We start from the raw sequence: 27840 nt of genomic DNA on the forward strand, positions 1-27840 counted from the left end.
AAGAATCTAAAACAGAGTGGATATATGTATACTTATAACTGATTCACTTTGCTGTACAGCAGAAAAAAATACATCATTATAAATCAATTATATTTTAATAAAAATTAATTTTAAAAGAAGAATAAGGGTCAAAGCACAGGGGCCTTTGAGAAGAGGAGTGATGCCACCCATAAAATTATTATAGGGAAGAGAAGAGTGTAGTTTCAGATATTATAATTAGCAACAGGAATTAGAAGATCATTTTAAATTTTTTTTCTGTGAAGTAGCAGATAGAACATATGACGAGAGAAAAAAGAGAGTCATGAATTTCAGGATAAGGTAAATTTCATCTGTTAAATACTAAATCTTAACGAAAATGTAATGACTGCAAGGCATATTCTAAACTCATTTATATGTATTAAATTATTTAATTTTCACAAAGACACTTTGAGTCAGTAACTCTTACTATACTTACATTATCGATGACAAAGCAGAGTCACAATAACTTCCCAAATTTATTCAGATAATAAAGGGTGAGGCTGAGATTTAAATCCAGGCCTTGGAATTCACCCCCTTTCAATTATATTATATGATCTGTTAAGATAGACCAGGCCATGAAAGGAATTTTAGGAGATAGAGAATATTTTGTTTCATTCACATCTTTGCCAAACATGTATAAGATTCCCAGAATGATAGCTTTCATTCAAAATTATGAAAATTCAATGGCATCATACATGGTATTCAAGCCTATGGTATGCTTTTCTCTATCTCTTCCTCCTTATCCCGTATCTTCCAGCATAAAAACTTTAATACAAACAAAAATGAATTAAAGGGAGAACCTTCAAGATGGTGGAGGAGTAAGACGTGGAGATCATCTTCCTCCCCAAAAATACATGAAAAATACATTTACATGTGGAACAACTACAGAAAACCTACTGAACGCTCGCAGAAGACCTCAGACTTCCCAAAAGGCAAGAAACTCCCCATGTACCTGGGTAGGGAAAAAGGAAAAACAGAGACAAAAGAAAAGGGATGGGACCTGAACATCTGGGAGGGAGCTGTGAAGTAGGAAAAGCTTCCACACACTAGGAAGACCCTTCACTGGCAGAGAGGTGAGGTGGGCGGGGGAGAAGCTTCAGAGCCATGGAGGAGAGCACAGAAACAAGGGTACAGAGGACAAAGCAGAGAGATTCCCACACAGAGGATCCATGGCAACCAGCACTCACGAGCTTGAGAGGCTTGTCTGCTCACCCAACGGGGTGGATGGGACCTGGGAGCTGAGGCTCAGGCTTTGGAGGTCAGATCCCAGGGAGAGGACTGGGATTGGCTACATGGACACAGCATGAAGGGGGGTAGTGCACCACAGATAGCTGGGAGGGAGTCCTGGAAAAACTCTGGACCTGCCTAAGAGGAAAGAGACAATTGTTTCAGTATGCACGAGGAGAAGGGAATCTTTTACAGTGTGCCCACAGTAGGCAGAGCACCGCCTAAATGAGCTCCAGAGAGAGGCATGAGCCACGACTATCAGATCGGACCACAGAGACGGGCATGAAACGCTAACACTGCTGCTGCTGCCACCAAGAATCCTGTGTGCAAACACAGGTCACTATCCACATGCCGCCCGACTGCCCCACAAGCCTGTGCAGCCGGCCACAACCAGGGTCCCGTGAACAAGGGATAAATTCCCTGGGAGAACACATGACATACCTCAGGGTACTGCAATGTCATATGGGCCTCTGCTGCCACAGGCTCGCCCCGCATTACAATTATGACTACCATACCCCTCCCTCACCTCGCATGAGTGAGCAAGAGATCTCTAACCAGCCGCTGCTTTAAACCCCTCCTGTCTGGGCAGGGAACAGATGCCTGAGGGCGACCTACAAACAGAGGCTGAGCCAAAATCAAAGTTGAACCCCAGGACCTGTACGAACAAAGGAGATAAAAGAATTTTCTCTGTGCAGCCTCAGGAGCAGCAGATTAAATCCCCACAATCAAATTGATGTACCTTGCATCTGTGGAATACCTGAATAGACAACTAATGTACCCAAAATTGAGGCAGTGGACTTTGAGAGCACCTGTAGACTTGGGGTTTGCTCTCTGTGACTAATTTGTTTCTGATTTTTATGTTTATCTTAGTTTAGTTTATTATTGATGGATTTGTTTATTGGTTTGGTTGCTCTCTTATTTATTTCTTTTTTATTTTAATATTTTTGTTATTATTATTATTATTTTCATTCTTTTTTTCTCACTTTTCTTCTAAAAAGAAAAAAAAAATTGGCTGACAGGACCTGGTTGCTCTGGCCTGGTGTCAGGCCTGAGCCTCTGAGGTGGGAGAGCTAAGTTCAGAACATTGCATGACCAGAGACTTCCCAGCTCCATGTAATATCAAATGGCAGGAGATCTCCCAGAGATCTCTGTCTGAATGCTAAGTCCAGGCTCCAACCAAAGGCCAGGAAGCTCCAGCACTGGATGCCCCATGCCAAACAACTAGCAGGAAAGGAGCACATCCCCACCCATTAGCAGAGAGGCTACCTAAATCATACTAAGTTCACAGACACCACTAAACACACTACTGAAGGTGACTCTGCCCACCAGAAAGACAAGATCCAGCCCCATCCCCCAGAACACAGGTACCAGGTCCCTCCACCAGAAAGCCTACACAAGCCACTGAACCAACCTCAACCACTGGGGGCAGACACCAAAAACAATGGGAACTACGAACGTCCAGCCTGCAAAAAGGAGAACACAAACACAGTAAGTTAAACAAAATGAGAAGACAGAGAAATATGCAGATGAATAAGTAAGGTAAAAACCCAAAAGACCAAACAAATGAAGAGGAAATAGGCAGTCTACCTGAAAAAGAATTCAGAGTAATGATAGTAAAGGTGATCCAAAATCTCGAAAATAGAATGGATAAAATACAAGAAACATTTTAACAAGGACTTAGAAGAATTACAGAGAAAACAAACAATGATGAACAAAACAATAAATGAGATTAAAAATTCTCTAGAAGGAATCAATAGCAGAATAAATGCAGCAGAAGGACGGATAAGTGACCTGGAAGATAAACAAGTGGAAATAACTACCACAGAGCAGAATAAAGAAAAACAGATTGAAAAGAACTGAGGACAGTCTCAGAGACCTCTGGGACAACATTAAATGCACCAACATTCGAATTACAGAGGTCCAAGAAGAAGAAAGAAAAAGAAAGGGACTGAGAAAATATTTGAAGAGATTATAGTTGAAAACTTCCTAACATAGGAAAGAAAATAGTCTATCAAGTCCAGCAAGCACAGAGAGTCCCATACAGGATAAATCCAAGGAGAGGCATGCTGAGACATATATTAATCAAATTACCAAAATTAAATACAAGGAAAAAATATTAGAAGCAGGAAGGGAAAGGCAACAAATAACATACAAGGGAATCCCCATAAGGTTAACAGCTCATCTTTTAGCAGAAAAGCTGCAAGCCAGAAGGGAGTGGCAGGACATATTTAAAGTGATAAAAGGGAAAAACCTATAAACAAGATTACTCTACCCAGCAAGGATCTCATTCAGATTTCACAGAGAAATTAAAATCTTTATGGACAAGCAAAAGTTCAGAGAATTCAGCACCACCAAACCAGCCTTTCAACAAATGCTAAAGGAACTTCTCTAGGCAAGAAACACAAGAGAAGGAAACACATCCAAAACAATTAAGAACATGATAATAGGAACATACATATCAATAATTACCTTAAATATAATGGATTAAATGCTCCAAACAAACGACATAGACTGGCTGAATGGATACAAAAACAAATCCTGTATATATGCTGTCTACACGAAGCCAACTTCAGACCTAGGGATACATACAGACTGAAAGTGAGGAGATGGAGAAAGATATTCCATGCAAATGGAAATCAAAAGAAAACTGGAGTAGCAATTTTCGTATCAGACAAAATAGACTTTAAAATAAAGACGATTACAAGAGACAAAGAAGGACACTACATGATTGTCAAGAGATCATTCCAAGACGAAGATATAACAATTTTAAATATATATGCACCCAAACTAGGAGCCCTTCAAGACATAAGGCAAATGCTAACAGCCATAAAAGGGGAAATTGACAGTAACATAATAAGAGTAGGAGACTTTAACACCCCACTTACACTGATGGACAGATCATCCAAGATGAAAATAAATAAGGAAACACAAGCTTAAATGACACATTAGACAAGAAAGACTTAATTGATATTTATAGGACATTTCATCCTAAAACCACAGGATACACTTTCTTCTCAAGTGCTCATGGAATATTCTTCAGGACAGATCAAATCTTGGGTCACAAATCAAGCCTTGGTAAATTTAAGAAAATTACAATTCTATCACGTATCTTTTCCAAACACAGCGATAAGAGGCTAGATATCAATTACAGGAAAAGAACTGTAAAAACACAAAAACACATGGAGGCTAAACCATTCTCTACTAAATAACCAAGAGATCACTGAAGAAATCAAAGAGGAAATAAAAAAATACCGAGAAACAAATGACAATGAAAACGCGATGAACCAAAACCTATGGGATGCAGCAAAAGCAGTTCTAAGAGGGAAATTTATAGCAATAGAATCCTACCTCAAGAAACAAGAAACGCATCAAATAAACAATATAACTTTACACCGAAAGCAATTAGAGAAAGAAGAACAAGAAAGCCCAATGTTAGCAGAGGGAAAGAAATTATAAATACCAGATAAGAAATCAATGAAAACTAAATTAAGGAAACAATAACAAAGATCAATTAAACAAAAGCTGGTTATTTGAGAAGATAAAAGTGATAAACCATTACCCAGACTCATCAAGGAAAAAAGGGAGAAGACTCAAATCAACAGAATTAGAAATGAAAAAGGAGAAGTTACAACTGACACTGCATAAATACATAGGATCAGGAGAGATTACTGAAAGAAATTATATGCCAATGAAAAGAACAAGCTTGAAGAAATGGACAAATTCCTACAAAAGCACAACCATCCGAGACAGAACCAGGAAGAAATAGAAAATATAAGCACACCAATATGAAGTACAGAAATTGAAAATGTGATTAGAATTCTTCCAACAAACAAAAGCCCAGGACCAGATGGCTTCATAGGGGAATTCTATCAAACATTTAGTGAAGAGGTAACACCTATCTTTCTCAAACTCTTCCAAAATATAGCAGAGGGAGGAAAAATCACAAACACATTCTACAAGACCACCATCACCCTGATACCAAAACCAGACAAAGATGTCACAAAGAAAGAAAACTACAGGCCAATATCACTGATGAACATAGATGCAAAAATCCTCAACAAAATGCTAGCAAACAGAATCGAACAACACACTAAAAGGATCATACACCGTGATCAATTGAGCTTTAACCCAGGAATGCAAGGATTCTTTAATATATGCAAATCAAACAATGTGATACAACATATTAACAAATTGAAGGATAAAAACCAAATGATAATCTCAGTAGATGCAGAAAAAGCTTTCGAGAAAATTCAACACATGTTTATGATAAAAACTCTCCAGAAACTAGGCATAGAGTGAACCTACATCAACATAATAAAAGCCATATATGACAAACCCACAGTAAATATCGATCTCAATGGTGAAAAACTGAAACCATTTCCTCTAAGATCAGTAACAGGACAAGGTTGCCCACTCTCACCAATATTATTCAACATAGTTTTGGAAGATTTAGATACAGCAATCAAAGGAAAAAGAAATAAAAGTAATCCAAATTGGAAAAGAAGAACAACTGTCACTCTTTGCAGATGACATGATACTATACATAGAGAATCCTAAAAATGCTACCAGAAAACTATTAGAGCTAATCGATGAATTTGGTAAAGTAGCAGGATAAAAAATTAATGCACAGAAATCTCTTGCATTCCTATACACTAATGATGAAAAATCTGAAAGAGAAATTAAGGAAACATTCCTATTTGCCACTGCAACATAAAGAATAAAATACCTAGGAATAAATCTACCTAAGGAGACAAAAGACTGTATGCAGAAAACTATAAGACACTGTTGAAAGAAATTAAAGATGATACAAACATATGGACAGATATACCATTGTACTTGGATTGGAATAATCAACACTGTGAAAATGACTATATTACCCAAAGCAATCTACAGATTCAATGCAATCCCTACCAATCTACCAAGGGCATTTTTCACAGAACTAGAACAAAAAATTTCACAATTTATATGGAAACACAAAAGACCCTGAATAGCCAAAGCAGTCTTGAGAAAGAAAAACGTCACGGGAGGAATCAGGCTCCCGACTGCAGACTATACTACAAAGCTACAGTAATCAAGACAGAATGGCACTGGCAAAAAAACAGAAATATAGATCAATGGAACAGGATAGAAAGCCCAGAGATAAACCCACGCACCTATGGTCACCTTATTTTTGATAAAGGAGTCAAGAATACAAAATGGAGAAAAGACAGCCTCTTCAAGAAGTGGTGCTGTGAAAACTGGACAGCTACTTATAAAAGAATAAAATTAGAACACTTCCTAACACCACACAAAATAATAAACACAAAATGAATTAAAGATCTAAATGTAAGGCTGGACACTATAAAACTCTTAGAGGAAAACATAGGCAGAACACTCTGTGACATAAATCACAGCAAGATCCTTTTTGACCCACCTCCTAGAGAAATGGAAATAAAAACAAAAATTTAAAAATGGGACATAATGAACCTTAAAAGCTTTTGCACAGCAAAGGAAACGATAAACAAGGTGAAAAGACAACCCTCAAAATGGGAGAAAATATTATCAAATGAAGCAACTGACAAATGATTAATCTCCAAAATACACAAGAAGCTCATGCAGCTCAATATCAAAAAAACAAACAACCCAATACTAAAATGGGCAGAAGACCTAAATAGACATTTCTCCAAAGAAGACATACAGATATCCAACAAACACATGAAAAGATGCTAACATCACTAATTATTAGAGAAATGCAAATCATAACCACAATGAGGTATCACCTCACACCAGTCAGAATGGCCATCATGAAAAAATCTACAAAACATGCTGGAGAGGGCATAGAGAAAAGGGAACTCTCTTGCACTGTTGGTGGGAATGTAAAATGATACAGCCACTATGGAGAACAGTATGTAGGTTCCTTAAAAAGCTAAAAATAGATCTTCCATATGACCCACCAATCCCACTGCTAGGCATATACCCTGAGAAAACCATAATTCAAAAAGAGTCATGTACCAAAATGTTCATTGCAGCACTGTTTACAATAGCCGGGACATGGAAGCAACCTAAGTGTCCATCGACAGATGAATGGGTAAAGAAGATTTGGCACATATATACAATGGAATATTACTCAGCCATAAAAAGAAACGAAACTGAGTTATTTGTAATGAGGTGAATGGACCTAGTGTGTCATGCAGCGTGAAGTATGTCAGAAAGAGAAAAACAAATACTGAATGTTAACACATATATGTATGGAATCTAAAAGAAAAAAAAAGGTTCTGGTGGACCTAGGGTTAGGACAGGAATAATCCCCAGATGTAGAGAATGGACTTGAGGACATGGGGAGGGCCAAGAGTAAGCTGGGATGAAGTGAGAGAGTAACACTGACATATGTACACTACCAAATATAAAATGGATAGCTAGTGGGAAGCAGCTGCATAGCACAGGGAGATCAGCTCAGTGCTTTGTGACCACCTAGAGGGGTGGGATAGGGAGGGTGGGAGGGAGGTGCAAGAGGGAGGGGATATGGTGATATATGTATACAATAGCTGATTCACTTTTTTATACAGCAGAAAGTAACACAAAACTGTAAAGCAATTATACTCTAATAACGATGTTTAAAAAATAAAAGATACAAACTACTATGTATACAATATATAAGCAACAAGGATATATTGTATAGCACAGGGAATTACAGCCACTATTGTGTAATAACATTTACTGGAGTATAACCTGTAGAAATACTGAATCAGTAAGCTGTATACCTGAACCTAATATAATAAATCAAACATGCTTCAGTGGAAAAATTTAACGAAAAATAAATAACTGCATAGAGCTTGAATCTCAAAAAAATATCCTGAGTGAAGGAATCTAATGTAAAAGAGAACACACAGGGCCTTCCCTGGCGGTCCAGTGGTTAGGACTCTGCTCTCTCACTGTCGAGGGCCTGGGTTTGATCTCTGGTCGGGGAACTAAGATCCCACAAGCCGTGCGGTGTGGCCAAAGGAAAAAAAAAAAAAGAGAACACACAATATGCTTCACTTTATATGAAACTCTAGAATAGGACAACTAATCTATGTTATAAAACAAACAAACAAATGAAAACACAATCAGTGGTTGCTTCCAGTATGAGGTGGGAATGAGTACAGGGAGTGAGAGACTTGAGAGAATATTTGGGGTCCCAGTGATGTTCTATATCCCATAAGGGGATTGCATTACACAAGTATATACATTAGGCAAAATCAACAATGGTAGACCGAATATTTGTACATTTTATTATATGTTTAAAAGGAAAAAATATAAACAAATATTGAACTCTAAATAGTAATGAAAATACTGAAGTATTAAAGGAGAAAGAAAAGAACTGCCTCTCTTGGAGTTGTCATGTTAAGTGGATGTTCAAGTGGCCAACACTAGTCCTGGGGTGTAGCCAGTGCTGTTCATCTGATCACATGTCTGGATACATCGTGGAATATACTGGTTGTCATGGGAAAGAGGAAAGAATCACACTATTGATTTGAAAGAGCTGACAGCAAAGGTGACTTCTGGATTTTAGCCAAGAAGTGCCAGGGTGGTTCCCTGTGGTTGTCAAGGAAAAATCAGCTCATTCTGGTTGGATTGATTAATGTCAATGCATTCGGAAATTTAAATAAACCATGTTTTTACTCCTTTACTTTATTTAGCATTAGTTCTTTTGTAAATTTAAAGCAACCAAAGAAGTTGAACTTAATGAACGTATGTTGTTTCTCTAAGACGCATAGTCTAGACCTCAAGGTCTGGGTCAGAGTGAGAAGAGTAAGGCAGGGTACTGAAAGTTCAGCCCTGGATCCTGTATCTATTTAAAATGTTAAGTTCTTCATTGTGAATTTTATTTTGTTTTATATTTTTTAACATCTTTATTAGAGTATAATTTCTTTACAATGGTGTGTCAGTTTCTGCTTTATAACAAAGTGAATCAGTTATATATGCACATATGTCCCCATATCTCTTCCCTCTTGTATCTCCCTCCCTCCCTCCCTCCCTGTCCCACCCCTCTATGTGGTCACAGAGCACCGAGCTGATATCCCTGTGCTATGCGGCTGCTTCCCACTAGCTATCTATTTTACATTTGGTGGTGTACTTATGTCCATGCCACTCTCTCACTTTGTCCCAGCTTACCCTTCCCCCTCTCCATATCCTCAAGTCCATTCTCTAGTAGGTCAGCATCTTTATTCCCGTCTTTCCCCTAGGTTCTTCCGACCATTTTCTTTTCTTTGTTTTTTTTTTTTTTAGATACCATATATATGTGTTAGCATACCGTATATGTTTTTACCTTCCTGACTTCGCTCTGTATGACAGTCTCTAGGTCCATCTACCTCACTACAAAAAAATCAGTTTTGTTCCTCTTTATGACTGAGTAATAATCCATTGTATATATGTGCCACATCTTCTTTATCCATTCATCTATCGATGGACACTTAGGTTGCTTCCGTGTCCTGGCTATTGTAAGTAGAGCTGCAATGAACATTTTGGTACATGACTCTTTTTGAATTATGGCTTTCTCAGGGTATATGCCAAGTAGTGGGATTGCTGGGTCGTATGGTAGTTCTATTTTTAGTTTTTTAAGGAACCTACATACTGTTCTCCATAGTGGCTTTATCAATTTACATTACCACCAGTGCAAGAGGGTTCACTTTTCTCCACACCCTCTCCAGCATTTATTGTTTGTAGATATTTTCATGATGGCCATTCTGACTGGTGTGAGATGATATTTCATTGTAGACTTGATTTGCATTTCTCCAATGATTATTGATGTTGAGCATTCTTTTATGTGTTTGTTGGCAATCTGTATATCTTCTTTGGAGAAATGTCTATTTAGGTCTTCTGCCCATTTTTGGACTGGGTTGTTTGATTTTTTGATATTGAGCTGCATGACCTGCTTCTAAATTTTGGAGATTAATCCTTTGTCAGTTGCTTCATTTGCAAATGTTTTCTCCCATTCTGAGGGTTGTCTTTTCATCTTGTTTATGGTTTCCTTTGCTGAGCAAAAGCTTTTAAGTTTCATTAGGTCCCATTTTTTAATTTTTGTTTTTATTTCCATTTCTCAAGGAGGTGGGTCAAAAAGGATCTTGCTGTGATTTATGTCATAGAGTTTTCTACCTATGTCTTCCTCTAAGAGTTTGATTGTGTCTGGCCTTACATTGAGGTCTTTAATCCATTTTGATTTGATTTTTGTGTATGGTGTTAGGGAGTGTTCTAATTTCATTCTTTTACATGTAGCTGTCCAGTTTTCCCAGCACCACTTATTGAAGAGACTGTCTTTTCAACATTGTATATCTTTGTCTCCTTTGTCATAGATTAGTTGACCATATGTGCATGGGTTTATCACTGGGCTTTCTATCCTGTTCCATTGATCTATATTTCTGTTTTTGTGCCAATACCATACTGTCTTGATTACTGTAGCTTTGTAGTATAGTCTGAAGTCAGGGAGCCTGATTCCTCCACCTTCATTTTTCTTTTTCAACATTGCTTTGGCTAGTTGGGGTCTTTTGTGTTTCAATACAAATTGTGAAATTTTTTGTTCTAGTTCTGTGAAAAATGCCACTGGTAGTTTGATAGGGATTGCACTGAATCTGTAGATTGCTTTGGGTAGTAGAGTCATTTTCACAATGCTCATTCTTCCAATCCAAGACCATGGTATATCTCTCCATCTCTTTGTATCATCTTTAATTTCTTCCATCAGTGTCTTATAATTTTCTGCATACAGGTATTTTGTCTCCTTAGGTAGGTTCATTCCTAGATATTTTATTCTTTTTATTGCAATAGTAAATGGGAGTGTTTTCTTAATTTCACTTTCAGATTTTTCATCATTAGTGTATAGGAATGCTACAGATTTCTGTGCATTAATTCTGTATCCTACTACTTTACCAAATTCATTGATTAGCTCTAGTAGTTTTCTGGTAGCATCTTTAGGATTCTCTATGTATAGTATCATGTCATCTGCAAACAGTGACAGCTTTACTTCTTTTCCGATTTGGATTCCTTTTATTTGTTTTTCTTCTTTGATTGCTGTGGCTAACACTTCCAAAACTATGTTGAATAATAGTGGTGAGAGTGGGCAACCTTGTCTTGTTCCTGATCTTAGTGGAAATGGTTTCAGTTTTTCACCTTTGAGGACAATGTTGGCTGTGGGTTTGTCATATATGGCCTTTATTATGTTGAGGAAAGTTCCCTCTATGCCTACTTTCTGCAGGGTTTTTATCATAAATGGGTGTTGAATTTTGTCAAAAGCTTTCTCTGCATCTATTGAGATGATCATATGGTTTTTCTCCTTCAATTTGTTAATATGATGTATCACGTTGATTGATTTGCGTATATTGAAGAATCCTTGCATTCCTGGAATTAACCCCACTTGATCATGGTGTATGATCCTTTTAATGTGCTGTTGGATTCTTTTTGCTAGTATTTGTTGAGGGTTTTTGCATCTATGTTCATCAGAGATATTGGCCTGTAGTTTTCTTTCTTTGTGACATCTGTGTCTGGTTTTGGTATCAGAGTGATGGTGGCCTCATAGAATGAGTTTGAAAGTGTTCATCCCTCTGCTATATTTTGGAAGAGTTTGAGAAAGATAGGTGTTAGCTCTTCTCTAATTGTTTGATAGAATTTGCCTGTGCAGCCATGTCGTCCTGGGCTTTTGTTTGTTGGAAGATATTTAATAACAGTTTCAATTTCAGTGCTTGTGTTTCGTCTGTTCATATTTTCTATTTCTTCCTGATTCAGTCTCGGAAGGTTGTGCATTTCTATGAATTTGTCCATTTCTTCCAGGTTGTCCAAGTTTTTGGCCTATAGTTGCTTGTCGTAATCTGTCATGAGCGTTTGTATTTCTGCAGTGTCAGTTGTTACTTCTCCCTTTTCATTTCTAATTCTATTAATTTGAGTCTTCTCCCTTTTTTTCATGATGAGTTTGGCTAATGGTTTATCAATTTTGTTTCTCTTCTCAAAGAACCAGCTTTTAGTTTTATTGATCTTTGCTATGGTTTCCTTCATTTCTTTTTCATTTATTTCTGATCTGATCTTTATGATTTCTTTCCTTCTGCTCTCTTCAGGTTTTTTTGTTCTTCTTTCCCTAATTTCTTTAGGTGTAAGTTTAGGTTGTTTCTTTGAGATGTTTCTTGTTTCTTAAGGTAGGCTTATATAGCTATAAACTTCCCTCTTAGAACTCCTTTTGCTGCATCCCATAGGTTTTGGGTCATTGTGCTTTCATTGTTATTTGTTTCTAGGTATTTTTTGATTTCCTCTTTGATTTCTTCAGTCATCTGTTGGTTATTAAGTAGGGTGTTGTTTAGCCTCCATGTGTTTGTATTTCTTACAGATTTTTTTCCTGTAATTGATATCTAGTCTCACAGTGTTGTGGTTGGAAAAGATACTTGATATGATTTCAATTTTCTTAAATTTACCAAGGCTTGATTTTTGTCCCAAGATATGATCTATCCTGGAGAATGTGCCATGAGCACTTGAGAAGAATGTGTTTTCTGTTGTTTTTGCATGCATGTAATGTCCTATAAAGATCAATTAAGTCCATCTTGTTTAATGTATCTTTTAAAGCTTGTGTTTCCTTATTTATTTTCATTTTGGATGATCTTTCCTTTGGTGAAAGTGGGGTGTTAAAGTCCCCTACTATGTTTGTGTTACTGTTGATTTCCCCTTTTATGGCTGTTAGTATTTGCCTTATGTATTGAAGTGCTCCTATATTGGGTGCATAAATATTTACAATTTTTATGTCTTCTTCTTGGATTGATCCCTTGATCATTATGTAGTGGCCTTCTTTGTCTCTTACAACAGTCTTTGTTTTAAAGTCTCTTTTGTCTGATATGAGAATTGCTACTCCAGCTTTCTTTTGATTTCCATTTGCATGGAATATCTTTTTCCATCCTCTCACTTTCAGTCTGTATGTGTCCCTAGGTCTGTAGTGGGTCTCTCATAAACAGCATATATATGCGTCTCATTTTTGTTTCCATTCAGCCAGTCTATGTCTTTTGGTTAGAGCATTTAATCCATTAACATTTAAGGTAATTATCGATATGTATGTTCCTATTACCATTTTCTTAATTGTTTTGTGTTTATTAATGTAAGTCTTTCCCTTCTCTTGTGTTTCCCGCCTAGAGAAGTTCCTTTAGAATTTTTTGTAAAGCTGGTGTGGTGGTGCTGAATTCTCTTAGCTTTTGCTTCTCTGTAAAGGTTTTAATTTCTCCATCAAATCTGAATGAGATCCTTGCTGGGTAGAGTAATCTTGGTTGTAGATTTTTCTCTTTCATCACTTTAAATATGTCCTGCCACTCCTTTCTGGCTTTCAGAGTTTCTGCTGAAAGATCAGCTGTTAACTTTATGGGGATTCACTTATGTGTTACTTGTTGTTTTTCCCTTGCTGCTTTTAATATTTGTTCTTTGCATTTAATTTTTGATAGTTTGATTAATAGGTATGTGTCTTGGTGTGTTTCTCCTTGGATATATCCTGTATGGGACTCTCTGTGCTTCTTGGACTTGATTAACTATTTCCTTTCCCATGTTAGGGAAGTTTTCAACTTTAATCTCCTCAAATATTTTCTCAGTGCCTTTCTTTTTCTCTTCTTCTTCAGGGACCCCTATAATTCTAATCTTGGTGCGTTTAATGTTGTCCCAGAGGTCTCTGAGACTGTACTCAATTCTTTTCATTCTTTTTTTTTATTCTGCTCTGCAGTAGTTATTTCCCCTATTTTATCTTCCAGGTCACTTATCCGTTCTTCTGCCTCAGTTATTCTGCTCTTGATCCCTTCTAGAGAATTTTTAATTTCATTTATTGTTGTGTTCATCTCTGTTTGTTTGCTCTTTAGTTCTTCTAGGTCCTTGTTAAACTTTTCTTGTATTTTCTCCAACCTACTTCCAAGATTTTGGATCATCTTTACTATCATTATTCTGAATTATCTTTCAGTTAGACTGCTTATTTCCTCTTCATTTATTAGGTCTGGTGGGTTTTTGTCTTGCTCCATCATCCGCTGTGTGTTTCTCTGTCTTCTCATTTTGCTTAACTTACTGTGTTTGGGGAGTCCTTTTCTGCAGGATGCAGGTTTGTATTTTCCATTGTTTTTGGTGTTTGTCCCCAGTGGCTAAGTTTGGTTCAGTGGGTTTTGTAGGCTTCCTGGTGGAGGGGACTAGTGCCTTTGTTCTGGTGTATGAGGCTGTATCTTGTCATTCTGTTGGGAAGGTCCAAGTCTTGTGGTGTGTTTTGGGGTGTCTGTGGCCTTATTATGATTTTAGGCAGCCTCTCTGCTAATGGATGGGGTTGTGTTCCTCTCTTGCTAGTTATTTGGCATAGGGTGTCCTGCTCTGTAGCTTGCTGGTCGTTGAGTGGAGTTGGGTCTTGGTGTTGAGACGGAGATCTCTGGGAGATTTTTCCCGTTTGATATTACATGGAGCTGGGAGGTCTCTTGTGGACCAGTGTCCTGAAGTTGGCTCTCCCACCTCAGAGGCACAGCCCTGATGCCTGGCTGGAGCACCAAGAGCCTGTCCTCCACATGGCTCAGAATAAAAGGGAGAAAAAAAAGAAAGAAAGAAAGAAAGAAAGAAAGAAGAACATAAAATAAAATAAAATAAAATAAAATAAAATAAAGTTATTAAAATAAAAAATAATTATTACAAAAAAAAAATTTTTTTCAAGTAAAAAAAAAAAAACGGACAGACAGAACCCTGGGACAAATGATAAAAGCAAAGCTATACAGACAAAATCACACAGAGAAGCATACATATACACACTCACAAAAAGAGAAAAAGGGGGAAAAAATATATATCATTGCTCCCAAAGTCCACCTCCTCAATTTGGGATGATTTGTTGTCTATGCAGGTATTCCACAGATGCAGGGTACATCAAGTTGATTGTGGAGATTTAATCTGTTGTTCCTGAGGATGCTGGGAGAAATTTCCCTTTCTCTTCTTTGTTCTCACAGCTCCCGTGTTTCAGCTTTGGATTTGGACCCACCTCTGCGTGTAGGTCACCTGAGGGCATCTGTTTTTCACTCAGACAGGATGGCGTTAAAGGAGCAGCTGATTTGGGGGCTCCGGCTCACTCAAGCCGGGGGGAGGGAGGGGTACGGATGTGGGGTGAGCCTGCGGCGGCAGAGGCCAGCATGACGTTGCAACAGCCTGAGGCGTGCCGTGTGTTCTCCCGGGGAAGTTGACCCTGGATCACGGGACCCTGGCAGTGGCAGGCTGCACAGGCTCCCAGGAGGGGAGGAGTTTATAGTTACCTGTGCTTGCACACAGGCTTCTTGGTGACTGCAGCAGCAGCTTTAGCGTCCCATGCCCGTCTCTGGGGTCCGCACTGATAGCCGCGGCTTGTGCCCATCTCTGGAGCTCCTTTAGGTGGCACTGTTAATCCCCTCTCCTCACGCACCAGGAAACACAGAGGGAAGAAAAAGTTTCTTGCCTCTTCGGCAGGTCCAGACTTTTTCTGGGACTCCCTCCCGACTAGCTGTGGCACACTAGCCCCCTTCAGGCTGTGTTCACGCAGCCAGCCTCAGTCCTCTCCCTGGGATCTGATCTCCGAAGCCCAAGCCTCAGCTCCCAGCCCCCCCCCCACTGTCCCGTCTGGTGAGCAGACAAGCCTCTCAGGCTGGTGAGTGCTGGTTGGCACCAATCCTCTTTGCTGGAATCTCTCCGCTTTGCCCTCTGCACCCCTGTTGCTGTGCTCTCCCCTGTGGCTCCGAAGCTTCCCCTCTCTGCCACCCGTAGTCTCCACCCGTGAAGGGGCTTCCTAGTGTGTGCAAACCTTTCCTCCTTCACAGTTCCCTCCCACTGGTGCAGGTCCCGTCCCTATTCTTTGTCTCTGTTTTTTCATTTTTCTTTTACCCTACCCAGGTACGTGGGGAGTTTCTTGCCTTTTGGGAGGTCTGAGGTCTTCTGCCAGTGTTCAGTATGTGTTCTGTAGGAGTTGTTCCACATGTAGATGTATTTCTGATGTATTTGTGGGGAGGAAGGTGATCTCCACATCTTATTCTTCCGCCATCTTGAAGCTCCTCCTTCATCGTGAACTTTAGCATTAAATTTGATTTTAAAAAATATTTCATGACTTTGCTGTACACCTGAAAATAACAAAACATTATAAATCAACTCTACGCCAATAAAAATGTTTAAAATATAAATTAGAAACACATAAGAACCATGACTGTTGCTCACTGTGGACCAAAGTGAGAAATCAGTTTCAAATTTGTGATCCTTAAGCTATGAATATTTTGTGATTAGATGTCAAATAGTACAGTTATATTTCATTCATAAATTTCGGAAAACAACATAGAATTGTGATTGTGAGAAGAACTAAAATTTTGTTAAATAAATAATATGATTAACAAAAAATCTAGAAACAATAAATGCTGGAGAGGGTGTGGAGGAAAGGGAACACTCTTGCACTGCTGGTGGGAATGTAAATTGATACAGCCACTATGGAGAACAGTATGGAGGTTCCTTAAAAAACTACAAATAGAACTACCATACGACCCAGCAATCCCACTACTGGGCATATACCCTGAGAAAACCATAGTTCAAAAAGAGTCATGTACCAAAATGCTCATTGCAGCTCTATTTACAATAGCCAGGACATGGAAGCAACCTAAATGTCCATCAACAGATGAATGGATAAAGAAGATGTGGCACATATATACAATGGAATATTACTCAGCCATAAAAAGAAATGAAATGGAGGTTATTTGTAATGAGGTGGATGGAGTTAGAGTCTGTCATACAGAGCGAAGTAAGTCAGAAAGAGAAAAACAAATACAGTATGCTAACACATATATATGGAATCTAAGGGAAAAAAATAAATAAAAGGCCATGAAGAACCTAGTGGCAAGACGGGAATAAAGACACAGACCTACTAGAGAATGGACTTGAGGATATGGGGAGGGGGAGGGGTGAGATGTGACAGGGTGAGAGAGTGTCATGGACATATATACACTACCAAATGTAAAATAGATAGCTAGTGGGAAGCAGCCGCATAGCACAGGGAGATCAGCTCGGTGCTTTGTGACCACCTAGAGGGGTGGGATGGGGAGGGTGGGAGGGAGGGAGATGCAAGAGGGAAGAGATATGGGAACATATGTATATGTATAACTGATTCACTTTGTTTTAAAGCAGAAACTGGCACACCATTGTAAGGAAATTATACTTCAATAAAGATGTTTAAAAAAATAATATGATTAATAGTTATTGAGCATCTACAGATGCTAAGTACATTCACAAGCATTAAAATCCCCAAAACAATCCTGAAAAGTAGATATTAGTCACACTCTATCTCACATAATTTAACTATCTTGTTCAAAATGACAAAGCTCTTTATAGAAGTAGAATTAAATATAGGATTATCTGACTATTAATTCAATATTTTTCCAAACATAGAGCTGTTTTCTTTATTCTTATTGAGATGAGAATACAGGGCAACAGAGATTTCTAAACTCAGCAGTGAAATGTCACTGATTACAAAAAAGAGGAAGGACAAGCAGGAGGATTAGCAGGCCTACAAAACTGATGGGAGTAGGTTTTCAAAGCAACTTGGTAAGTGGAATTCAAGAGAGAAAGGAGAATTTTCATTGATAACTTAGAGTCTCAACGTCTACAACCATGAAATCGTTGAGCTATTTTCTTGCTCATTCTACCTTATGACGGAAACAGCTACAAAAGTAGAAATAATTTCCAGTTTTTCAATGACTTGATCAAATCTTCAGTATAGTGTGAAAAAATAGTTTTCTTCCTATCCAATGCCTGTTTGACCCAATGAAAAAATGAATGTGGAGCTGGACCCCTTATACTCATGAGACAGACTGGGAAAAATTACTTAAATCATTCAGGATCGGATAGATTTTGCTTTAGTAACAAACAACCCTATAATCTCAATGGCTTACTAAAACAAAGATTTCTTTCTCCTTCATGTCATAAGTCTGTTGCAGGTCAGCTGCTGCTCTGCTCCTTGACATCTTCATTCCAAAACTAGCCTTATGGAACAGACTCTATTGAACATATTTGGTCATTATAGCAGAGAACAAAGAGAGCCTGCCAGAATACTGTATTGCTCTTTAAACTTCTAGAAATAACAAACATTATGTATACTCAAATTTTATGAGTCAAAACAATTCACACAGTTACACTTAAGTTCAATTTCATGTTGTGCAGACTATTTGTGAATAATACAGTGTACCACATTGCTCTACTATCACTCGGGTGCAATTAAAGTTATGATCTTGAGATAGATGAAGGATGAGAAAATCTTGGACTGTGGATCAAATTGAACACACAAAGGTATAGGTCAAAAGCTAGAGAGAGAGACTATGCAGTATCAGCACTTGCAACTAAGGACTGTTATCGTTAATGTGCCTTTAGATAAACTTATTCAATTCACTTGGTTAATGTGACAACATACTACTCTGATTCTCATCCTACTGCTCTACATACTCCTTTTTGGTGTACTTTATAAACTTATACTGTCTCCCCCTAAATAAAAATAAATTTTCATTTTTGATCATAGTTCCTTAACCATTTTATAACTCTTCCTGGGAAATCTCATCAACTACTATGACTCTATGCTGATGACACACAAATCTAACTCTATAACCCTGAATTTCATTTCTATGGTATCTACAGTACAGTGATCTACAAGACAAATCTCAGATATTCCATAGGTACCTCGAATTCAACTTGGACCAACTCAAATATATTTTCAGTAATTCTAGGATCTACCCTCATTTACTCTCTCTATTGCACAATTTGCAGGTACTCATCCCCTTTCCCATGTTTCTAAATAGGCCTACCTGCTTTCAATCCATCCTTTCCCTTTTCACAGTGTCTTAAACTTCCAAAACATTCTAAAACGTAGTGGCCATTTTCTATCTTAAAAGACTTTGACGATTTCCCACAGCTTTCATTATAATGTCTAAACTTTTAATATGGCATTCAAATTCTACAGGGAAGTGAATCACAAAAATATATTTTGAAATATTTGACATATTGTGTAACTTCAAGTTGTACAATGTGTTGATTTGATACATTTGTATATGTGATTACCACCGTTGCCTTAACTAACACCTCTATTATATGTTATGTCACATAATTATCATTTCATATTTTGTGGTGAGAACAATTAATGTCACATAATTATCATTTCATTTTTTGTGGTGAGAACAATTAAGATCTGATCTCTTTGAAGTTTATCATACACTATTGTTGATTATAATCATTATGCTCTGCATTAGCTCTCCAGCACTTATTTATCTATTAGTTCCCAGTTTGTACCCTTAAACAAAATATCCCCAATTCCTGCATCCCCCAGCCTCTAGTAACCACCATTCAATTCTCTATTTTTATGAGTTCAGCTTTTTTAGATTCCACATATATGCGATATCAAATAGTATTTTTATTTCTCTGACTTATCTCACTTATCATAAGACCCTCAAGATTCATCCATGCTATTTCAAATGGCAGGATTTCTTTTTTTTTCTTATGGCTGAACTATATATATATATATATATATATATATATATAAAATTATATATATAATTTTATAAAATTATATATATGAAAATTTCTTTATCCATTCATCCATCGATGGACACTTAGACTTTTTCCATATCTTTGCTATTGTGAATAATGCTGCAATGGGCATGAAATGCAGATATCTCAAAGTACAGTTTTTATTTCCTTTGGATATATGCCCAGAAGTAGAATTGATGAATCTATGGTAGTTCTATTCTTAATTTCTTGAGGAATCTTCATATTGTTTTCCATAGTGCCTGTACCAATTTCTGTTTCCAATAACAGTGTACAAGTGTTCCTCTATCTCCACATCCTTGACAAAACTTGTTATTGCCTGTCTTCTTGATAAAAGCCATTCTAACAAGTGTGAGGTGATATTTTATTTTGGTTTTGATTTATATTTCCATGATGATTAGTGATGTTTAGCATCTTTTCATGCACTTCTTGCCATTTGATTTGCATATCTACTCTGGAAAAATGCCTGTTTAGTTCCTCTGTCCATTGTTTAATTGGATTGTTTGTTTTGTTAAGTTGTGTGAGTTCTTAATATATTTTATTTGTTTGTTTGTTTTTAGTCTGCACCATACAGCTTGTGGGATTTTAGTTCCCCAAGCAGAGATTGAGCCTATGACCCCTGCATTGGGAGCACGGAGTCTTAACCACTGGACTGCCAAGGAAATCCCTTTATATATTTTGGATGTTAATTGCTTATGATATATATGGTTTACAAATATTTTCTCCCATTTCATAGGTTGCCTTTTCATTTTGTTGATTGTCTTTTTTGCTATGAAAAAACTTTATTCTTTGATGTAGTCCCATTTGTTGACTTTTGCTTTTATTGTTGTGCTTTTGATGTCATATCGAAAAAAAATCATTGTCCTATCCCATGTCAAGGAGTTTCTTCCCTATGCCTTCTTCTCAGAGTTTTATGGTATCAGGTCTTATGTTTAAAGTTTTTAATCTATTTGGAGTTGATTATTGTAAATAGTGTAAAAACTGGGTCCAATTTCATTTTTCTGTCTGTGGTTATACCATCTTCCCAACACTATTTGTTGAAGAGAATATCTTTTCCCCCATTGAATATTCTTGCTCCCTTATCAAATATTAGTTAATCCAATTTTTAAAAATATAAGCCCATTTAGGTAGGATAATAACTCTGAAGCCTACACACCTCACTCACTCCTTTCCAGTGGGAAAAGAACTCCATGGTAACAAAAAAACTCTAGGGGAAAAAACATCTATCACATAATAACAATGCAGCAATTATGAAATAACAAAAAAAAATCATAAAAACATAGAACCTAACAGTATTTCTATAAATGTTAGAACTTTATTAAGATTTTTATAAACTGTAAAATTTTACAGAATTTTACAAAGTATACTACAAGAAATCTGTACCAGAAAACAATGAAAATAACATGATGGCAAGCTGAAAATAAAACATATTTCCTAAAAATTAACAATTCCAACTATCTGTGTTTGCGTGCATGGAAGAAGTCATATATTGTTTTCACACACTAAGAGTCAAACTTTGTACAAAATTCAATTAGAGTCCTCAGTTAACCTTAGTAATTTACTGAATTTTAATAACTGCTAGTAACTCAACTGGTAAATTACTGGTAAGAACCATAGTTACATGTAAAACTGAAGGTCATTTACCCATAAGAATTGAATGCATAATTTGCATTTTTGTTAGTTCCTGGCCCAAACGATGGGCTTTCATTTGAGAAACACAGTTCTATAGTCTTCTTTTGATGTTATTCCCGCTTTTCTTGTCATCCATTATGGCCATATGCCACAACATTGTAAACATAGTGGATGACTCAGTACTAAACAAGTCATTGATATCTTTAATCTTCTTGGTATTGGTTATTTTGGTACTGCAGCCTGAAAATGTTTTTTTTTAACCTTTCTTTCCACTTTAAAAAAATTTACTCAAACATTGTGAAGCTTCCCCTGATTCAACCACTTAGAAGTCATAATTAATTTATTTCTCCATACTTGCCTTATGGCTTTTAGAGTATTTAAACAGTTGATCTTACATCATAGTTATTTATGTGTATCTCTCTCCCCTATTAGATACTATGTTTTTCAAGGGTAAGTACTATGGTGTGTTAATTAGTGTATCCTCACTAATATCTTACTATCATTAAGTATCCATCCAACATAAATGTTTCATCCTTTAAAGATTTAACATCATTTTCTCCCAACATGATGCATAGCATGCAAAATGAAATAGTGGTAAGGGTAGGCAACCATGTACACTGAAAAAAAGAACAGAACATATGGATGAGATTAGAACTGTTTATTTATCTTAATACATCTATGAATGAAAAGAAAAAAAATATTATAAAAACAAAATTTCAACCAATACACTTCCCTAAGTAGACTCTGGCAATTAACTAAAAAACTTCGTATGGGCAAAACAAGGGATACTACTCAACTGACCAAGAATTGCTGCCCTCAGCCAGCAATGCTAAAATAATCCATACAATATTGTTAGAGAAAATTAAATGCTAAATGTGGCTAATGAAACCTGTCACAAAATTAAATGCAGATTTATATGTACAATTAACTGTCAGGTAAAATCAAATATCTGGAGAAATAGGAACATCTAAATTACTTTCTTTAAAGTAACCAAGGTACACATGTGAAAATGATGATGTGATGAAGGTGATTGATCCTATTTCATATGTTGGACACTTGATAAACTCACTGGAGCATTTCTAGATATGCTTACCTTCCTTATTTTATTCTCCTAATATTGTGACATTTTTGCTAAAGATTCCAGAACCTTTCATTCGCATTGCCTATGTGTCACTCTCCAAAAGCGTCTTTATTAAGCAAACTGAATCTACAGTAAGCCTCTGTTCATTTTCAGTTACAGAAAAAATAATGAATATATCAAACACTAATATTCAGAAAAAAATGGCTCTTTACTAATGAGATACGATGTCACTGGCATCACTGAAAAATATATGCAATTTTAACCTAGTAGTCCTTGCTATATCTGTGTCTGCAACTAGTATATGGCATGGTTTTACTAGAGATTTAAAACATTTCAACTTCAATAGCCTACTCAAAAATTGAGCAAAGTTCAAAAAAAAGTACATTAAAATAGAAGACAGCTTAAATACAATAAAAACTAAAGAAAAATAGTACCATACATTTTATATTATGGTTATTCATCTGCAAAAGTAAAGTGATGATAACATTATTAATGACAATAATGTAACAAAAATATATCAAAAATATCTATACCTACAGTGATATGGGTGAATCTAAAGGTTTACAAATAATATATTATTATCCTACATTATTACTCTTTAGTTAAACAAATATAAGAACAAGCCTAAAGTATTCATCAATTATTTTCACTTTGTTTAGATGCAATCTTTTTATTTTAGAATGCTAATGAGGAAAATAAAAACTAGATTTTCAACAACTGTGCTAGTGAAGTTTAGGTTTTTGATCACTGGTGTATTAGTCAGGGTATCCCCAGGACAGAACTAAAACTTGGTTGTGGGCATACACCCTGAGAAAACCATAATTCAAATAGAGTTATATACCACAATGTTCATTGCAACTCTATTTACAATAGCCAGGACATGGAAGCAATCTAAGTATCCATTGACAGATGAATGGATAAAGAATATGTGGCACATATGTACAATGGAATATTACTCAGCCATAAAAAGAAATGAAATTGAGTTATTTGTAGTGAGGTGGATGGACATAGAGACTGACATACAGAGTGAAGTAAGTCAGAAAGAAAAAACAAATATCATATATTAACACATATATATGGAACCTAAGAAACAAACAAAAAAAGGTTCTGTGAACCTAGGGGAAGGACAGGAATAAAGATGGAGACATAGAGAATGGACTTGAGGACACCGGGAGGGGGAAGAGTAAGCTGGGATGAAGTGAGAGAGTGGCATGAACATATATATACTACCAAATGTAAAATAGATAGCTACTGGGAAGAAGCCGCATAGCACAGGGAGATCAGTTCAGTGCTTTGTGTCCACTTAGATGGGTGGGATAGGGAGGGGGGGAGGGAGACACAAGAGGGAGGGGATATGGGGATGTATGTATATGGATAGCTGATTCACTTTGTTATACAGCAGAAACTAACACACCATTGTAAAGCAATTATACTCCAATAAAGATGTTTAAAAAAAACTCGGTGATATATAAAAGAGGATTTAATATCAGCAGCTGATTAAAAAGATTTTGGAGAGCTGAAGTTAAGAGAAGGTTAGGTGAACTAGAGGATAAAAATTTCAGAAAGTCACCATTCTTATGGTTGAAATGACAAAGGAAGGAGATAGACACACCAGAGCTCAGTGTGTACTCAGGGTCTAGGGCTGCCAGAAGCTGCAATTGTTTTGCCGGTATTTACAAGTGTATCCAGAACTTCATGCATAAATGCAAGGGAGCCAGAATAGCAAAACCAATATTGAAAAAGAAAGTCAAAGGGCTCATATTTTCCAATTTCAAAACTTACTGAAAAGCTACAGTAATCAAGACACTGTGATAATGACATAGAAAAGAGTTATAAATCCATGGAAGAGAATTTAATGTTCATAAATATACACTTACATTGATGGTTAACTAACTTTCAACAAGGGTGCCAAGACAATTCAATGAGGAAAGAACAGTCTCTTCAAAAGGTAGTGCTAAGAAAATTAAGTATACACATGCAAAAAAATGATATTTGCCCCTTGCCAAACACCATACAACAAATATCTCAAAATAGATCAAACACTTAATTTAAAAGGTAAAACTAGAAAACCCTTATAAGGAAACATAAGGGTAAATAATCATGATGTTAGATTTGTCAATTGTTACTTAGATATGACATCAGAAATACAAGGAGCAAAAGAAAAAAAGATAAATTGTACTTCATGAAAATTGAATGTCTGTGAATTCTGGACACACTCTCAGGAGAGTGAAAAAACAACCCCCAAAATGAAATGAGTTATTTCCAAGTTATATATCTGATAAGGGTCTATTGCACATAATTTTAAAAACACCTTGTAAAATGCAACAATACCTTTTTTTCCCAACAGACAAAATGAGGCTGAAGATGCCTGGCTTCCCAATCGTGCTTGGGTTAAAGTGCTCCAAGCTGTGTGGCTGACAGTCCCTTGATGCTCCGGTCTGGTGTCAGGCCTGAGCCTCTGAGGTGGGAGAGCCAAGTTCAAGACATTGGACCAATAGAGACTTCCCAGCCCCATGTAATATCAATTGGCAAGAGGTCTCCCAGAGAACTCTGTCTCAGCGCTAAGACCCAGCTCCACCCAATGGCCAGCAAGCTCTATGCTGGACAACCCATGCTAAACAACTAGCAAGACAGGAACACAACCCCACCCATTAGCAGAGAGGTTGCCTAAAATCATACTAAGTTCACAGAAACCACAAAACACACCACTGGAAGCAGCCTTACCCACCAGAAAGACAAGATCCAGCCTCACCCACCGGAAAACAGGCACCAGTCCCATCCACAAGGAAGCCTACACAAGCCACTGAACCAATCTCAACCACTGGGGACAGACACTAAAAACAATGAGAACTACAAATCTGCAGACTGCAAAAAGGAGACCCCAAACACAGTAAGTTAGGCAAAATGAGAAGACAGAGAAATATGCAGCAGATGAAGGAGCAAGGTAAAACCCACCAGACCAAACAAATGAAGAAGAAATAGGCAGTCTACCTGAAAAAGAATTCAGAGTAATGATAGTAAAGATGTTCCAAAATCTCGAAAACAGAATGGAGAAAATACAAGGAACATTTAACAAGAACCTAGAAGAAATAAAGATCAAACAAACAATGATGAACAACACAATAAATGAAATTTAAAAGTCTCTATAAGGAATCAAGAGCAGAATAACTGCATCAGAAGAATGGTGAAGTGACCTGGAAGATAAAATAGTGGAAATAACTACCACAGAGCAGAATAAAGAAAAAAGATTGAAAAGAATTGAGGACAGTCTCAGAGACTTCTGGGACAACATTAAATGTACCAACATTTGAATTACAGAGGTCCCAGAAGAAGAGAGAAAAAGGGTCTGAGAAAATATTTGAAGAGATTATAGTTGAAAACTTCCTTAACATGGGATAGGGAATAGTCAATCAAGTCCAGGAAGCACAAAGAGTCCCATACAGGATATATCCAAGGAGAAACATGTCAAGACACATATTAATCAAACTACGAAAAATTAAACACAAAGAAAAAATATTAAAAGCAGCAAGAGAAAAACAACAAATAACATATCAGGGGATCCCCATAAATTTAACAGCTGATCTTTCAGCAGAAATTCTGAAAGCCAGAAGGGAAAGGCAGGACATATTTAAAGTGATGAAAGGGAAACACCTATAACCAAGATTACTCTATCCAGCAATGATCTCATTGAGATTCGATGGAGAAATTAAAAGCTTTATGGACAAGCAAAAGTTAAGAGAATTCAGCATCACCAAGCCAGCTTTACAACAAATGTTAAAGGAACTTCTCTAGACAGGAAAAACTAGAGAAGGAAATGACTTACAAAAACAAACCCAAAACAATTAAGAAAATAGTAATCAGAACATGCATATCGATAATTAGCTTAAATGTAAATGGATTAAATGCTCCAACCAAAAGACATAGACTGGCTGAATGGATACAAAAACAAGGCCTGTATATATACTGTCTACAAGAGGCCCACTTCAGACATAGGGACACATGCAGATTGAAAGTGAGGGGACAGAAAAAGATATCCCATGCAAATGGAAATCAAAAGAAACCTGGAGTAGCAATACTCATATCACACAAAATAGACTTTAAAATAAAGACTATTACAAGAGACAAGGAAGGACACTACATAATGATCAAGGGATCAATCGAAGAAGAAGACACAACAATTGTAAATATTTATGCACCCAACATAGGATCATCTCTATACATAAGGCAAATATTAACAGCCATAAAAGGGGAAATCAATAGTAACACAATAATAGTAGGGGACTTTAACACCCCAGTTTCACCAATGGACAGATCATCCAAAATGAAAATAAATAAGGAAACACAAGCTTTAAATGGCACATTAGACAAGATGGACTTCATTGATATTTAGAAGACATTCCATCCAAAAACCACAAAATACACTTTCTTCTCAAGTGCTCATGGAACATTCTCCAGGATAGATCATATCTTGTGTCTGTCTGTCATACAAAGTGAAGTAAGTCAGAAAGAGAAAAACAAATACCGTATGCTAACACATATATATGGAATCTAAAAAAAAAAAAAAAGGTCATGAAGAACCTAGGGGCAAGATGGGAATAAAGACGCAGACTTACTAGAGAATGGACTTGAGGATACGGGGAGGGTGAAGGGTAAGCTGGGACAAAGTGAGGGAGTGGCATGGACATATATACACTACCAAATATAAAATAGATAGCTAGTGGGAAGCAGCCACATAGCACAGGGAGATCAGCTCGGTGCTTTGTGACCACCTAGAGGGGTGGGATAGGGAGGGTTGGAGGGAGGGAGATGCAAGAGGGAAGAGATATGGGAACATATGTATAACTGATTCATTTTGTTATAAAGCAGAAATTAACACACCATTGTAAAGCAATTATACTCCAATAAAATGTTGAAAAAAAGAAAATCAAGCCTTGGTAAATTTAAGAAAATTGAAATCATATCAAGCATCTTTTCTTACCACAACGCTATGAGATTAGAAATGAATTACAGGGAAAAATACATTTAAAAAACACAAACACATGGAGGCTAAACAATACGTTACTAAATAACCAAGAGATCACTGAAGAAATCAAAGAGGAAATCAAAACAGGTCTAGAAACAAATGACAATGAAAACGCGACAACCCAAAACCTACAGAATGCCGCAAAAGCAGTTCTCTGAGGGAAGTTTATAACAATCCTACCTCAAGAAACAGAAAAAACTCTCAAATAAACATCTTAACCTTACACTGAAAGCAATTACAGAAAGTAGAACAAAAAAAGCCCAAAGTAAGCAGAAGGAAATAAATCATAAATATTAGATCAGAAATAAATGAAAAAGAAATGAAGGAAACAATAGCAAAG

Source organism: Balaenoptera physalus, assembly GCF_965194825.1.
Source record: "Balaenoptera physalus genome assembly, chromosome: X".
NCBI classification, from domain to species: domain Eukaryota; kingdom Metazoa; phylum Chordata; class Mammalia; order Artiodactyla; family Balaenopteridae; genus Balaenoptera; species Balaenoptera physalus.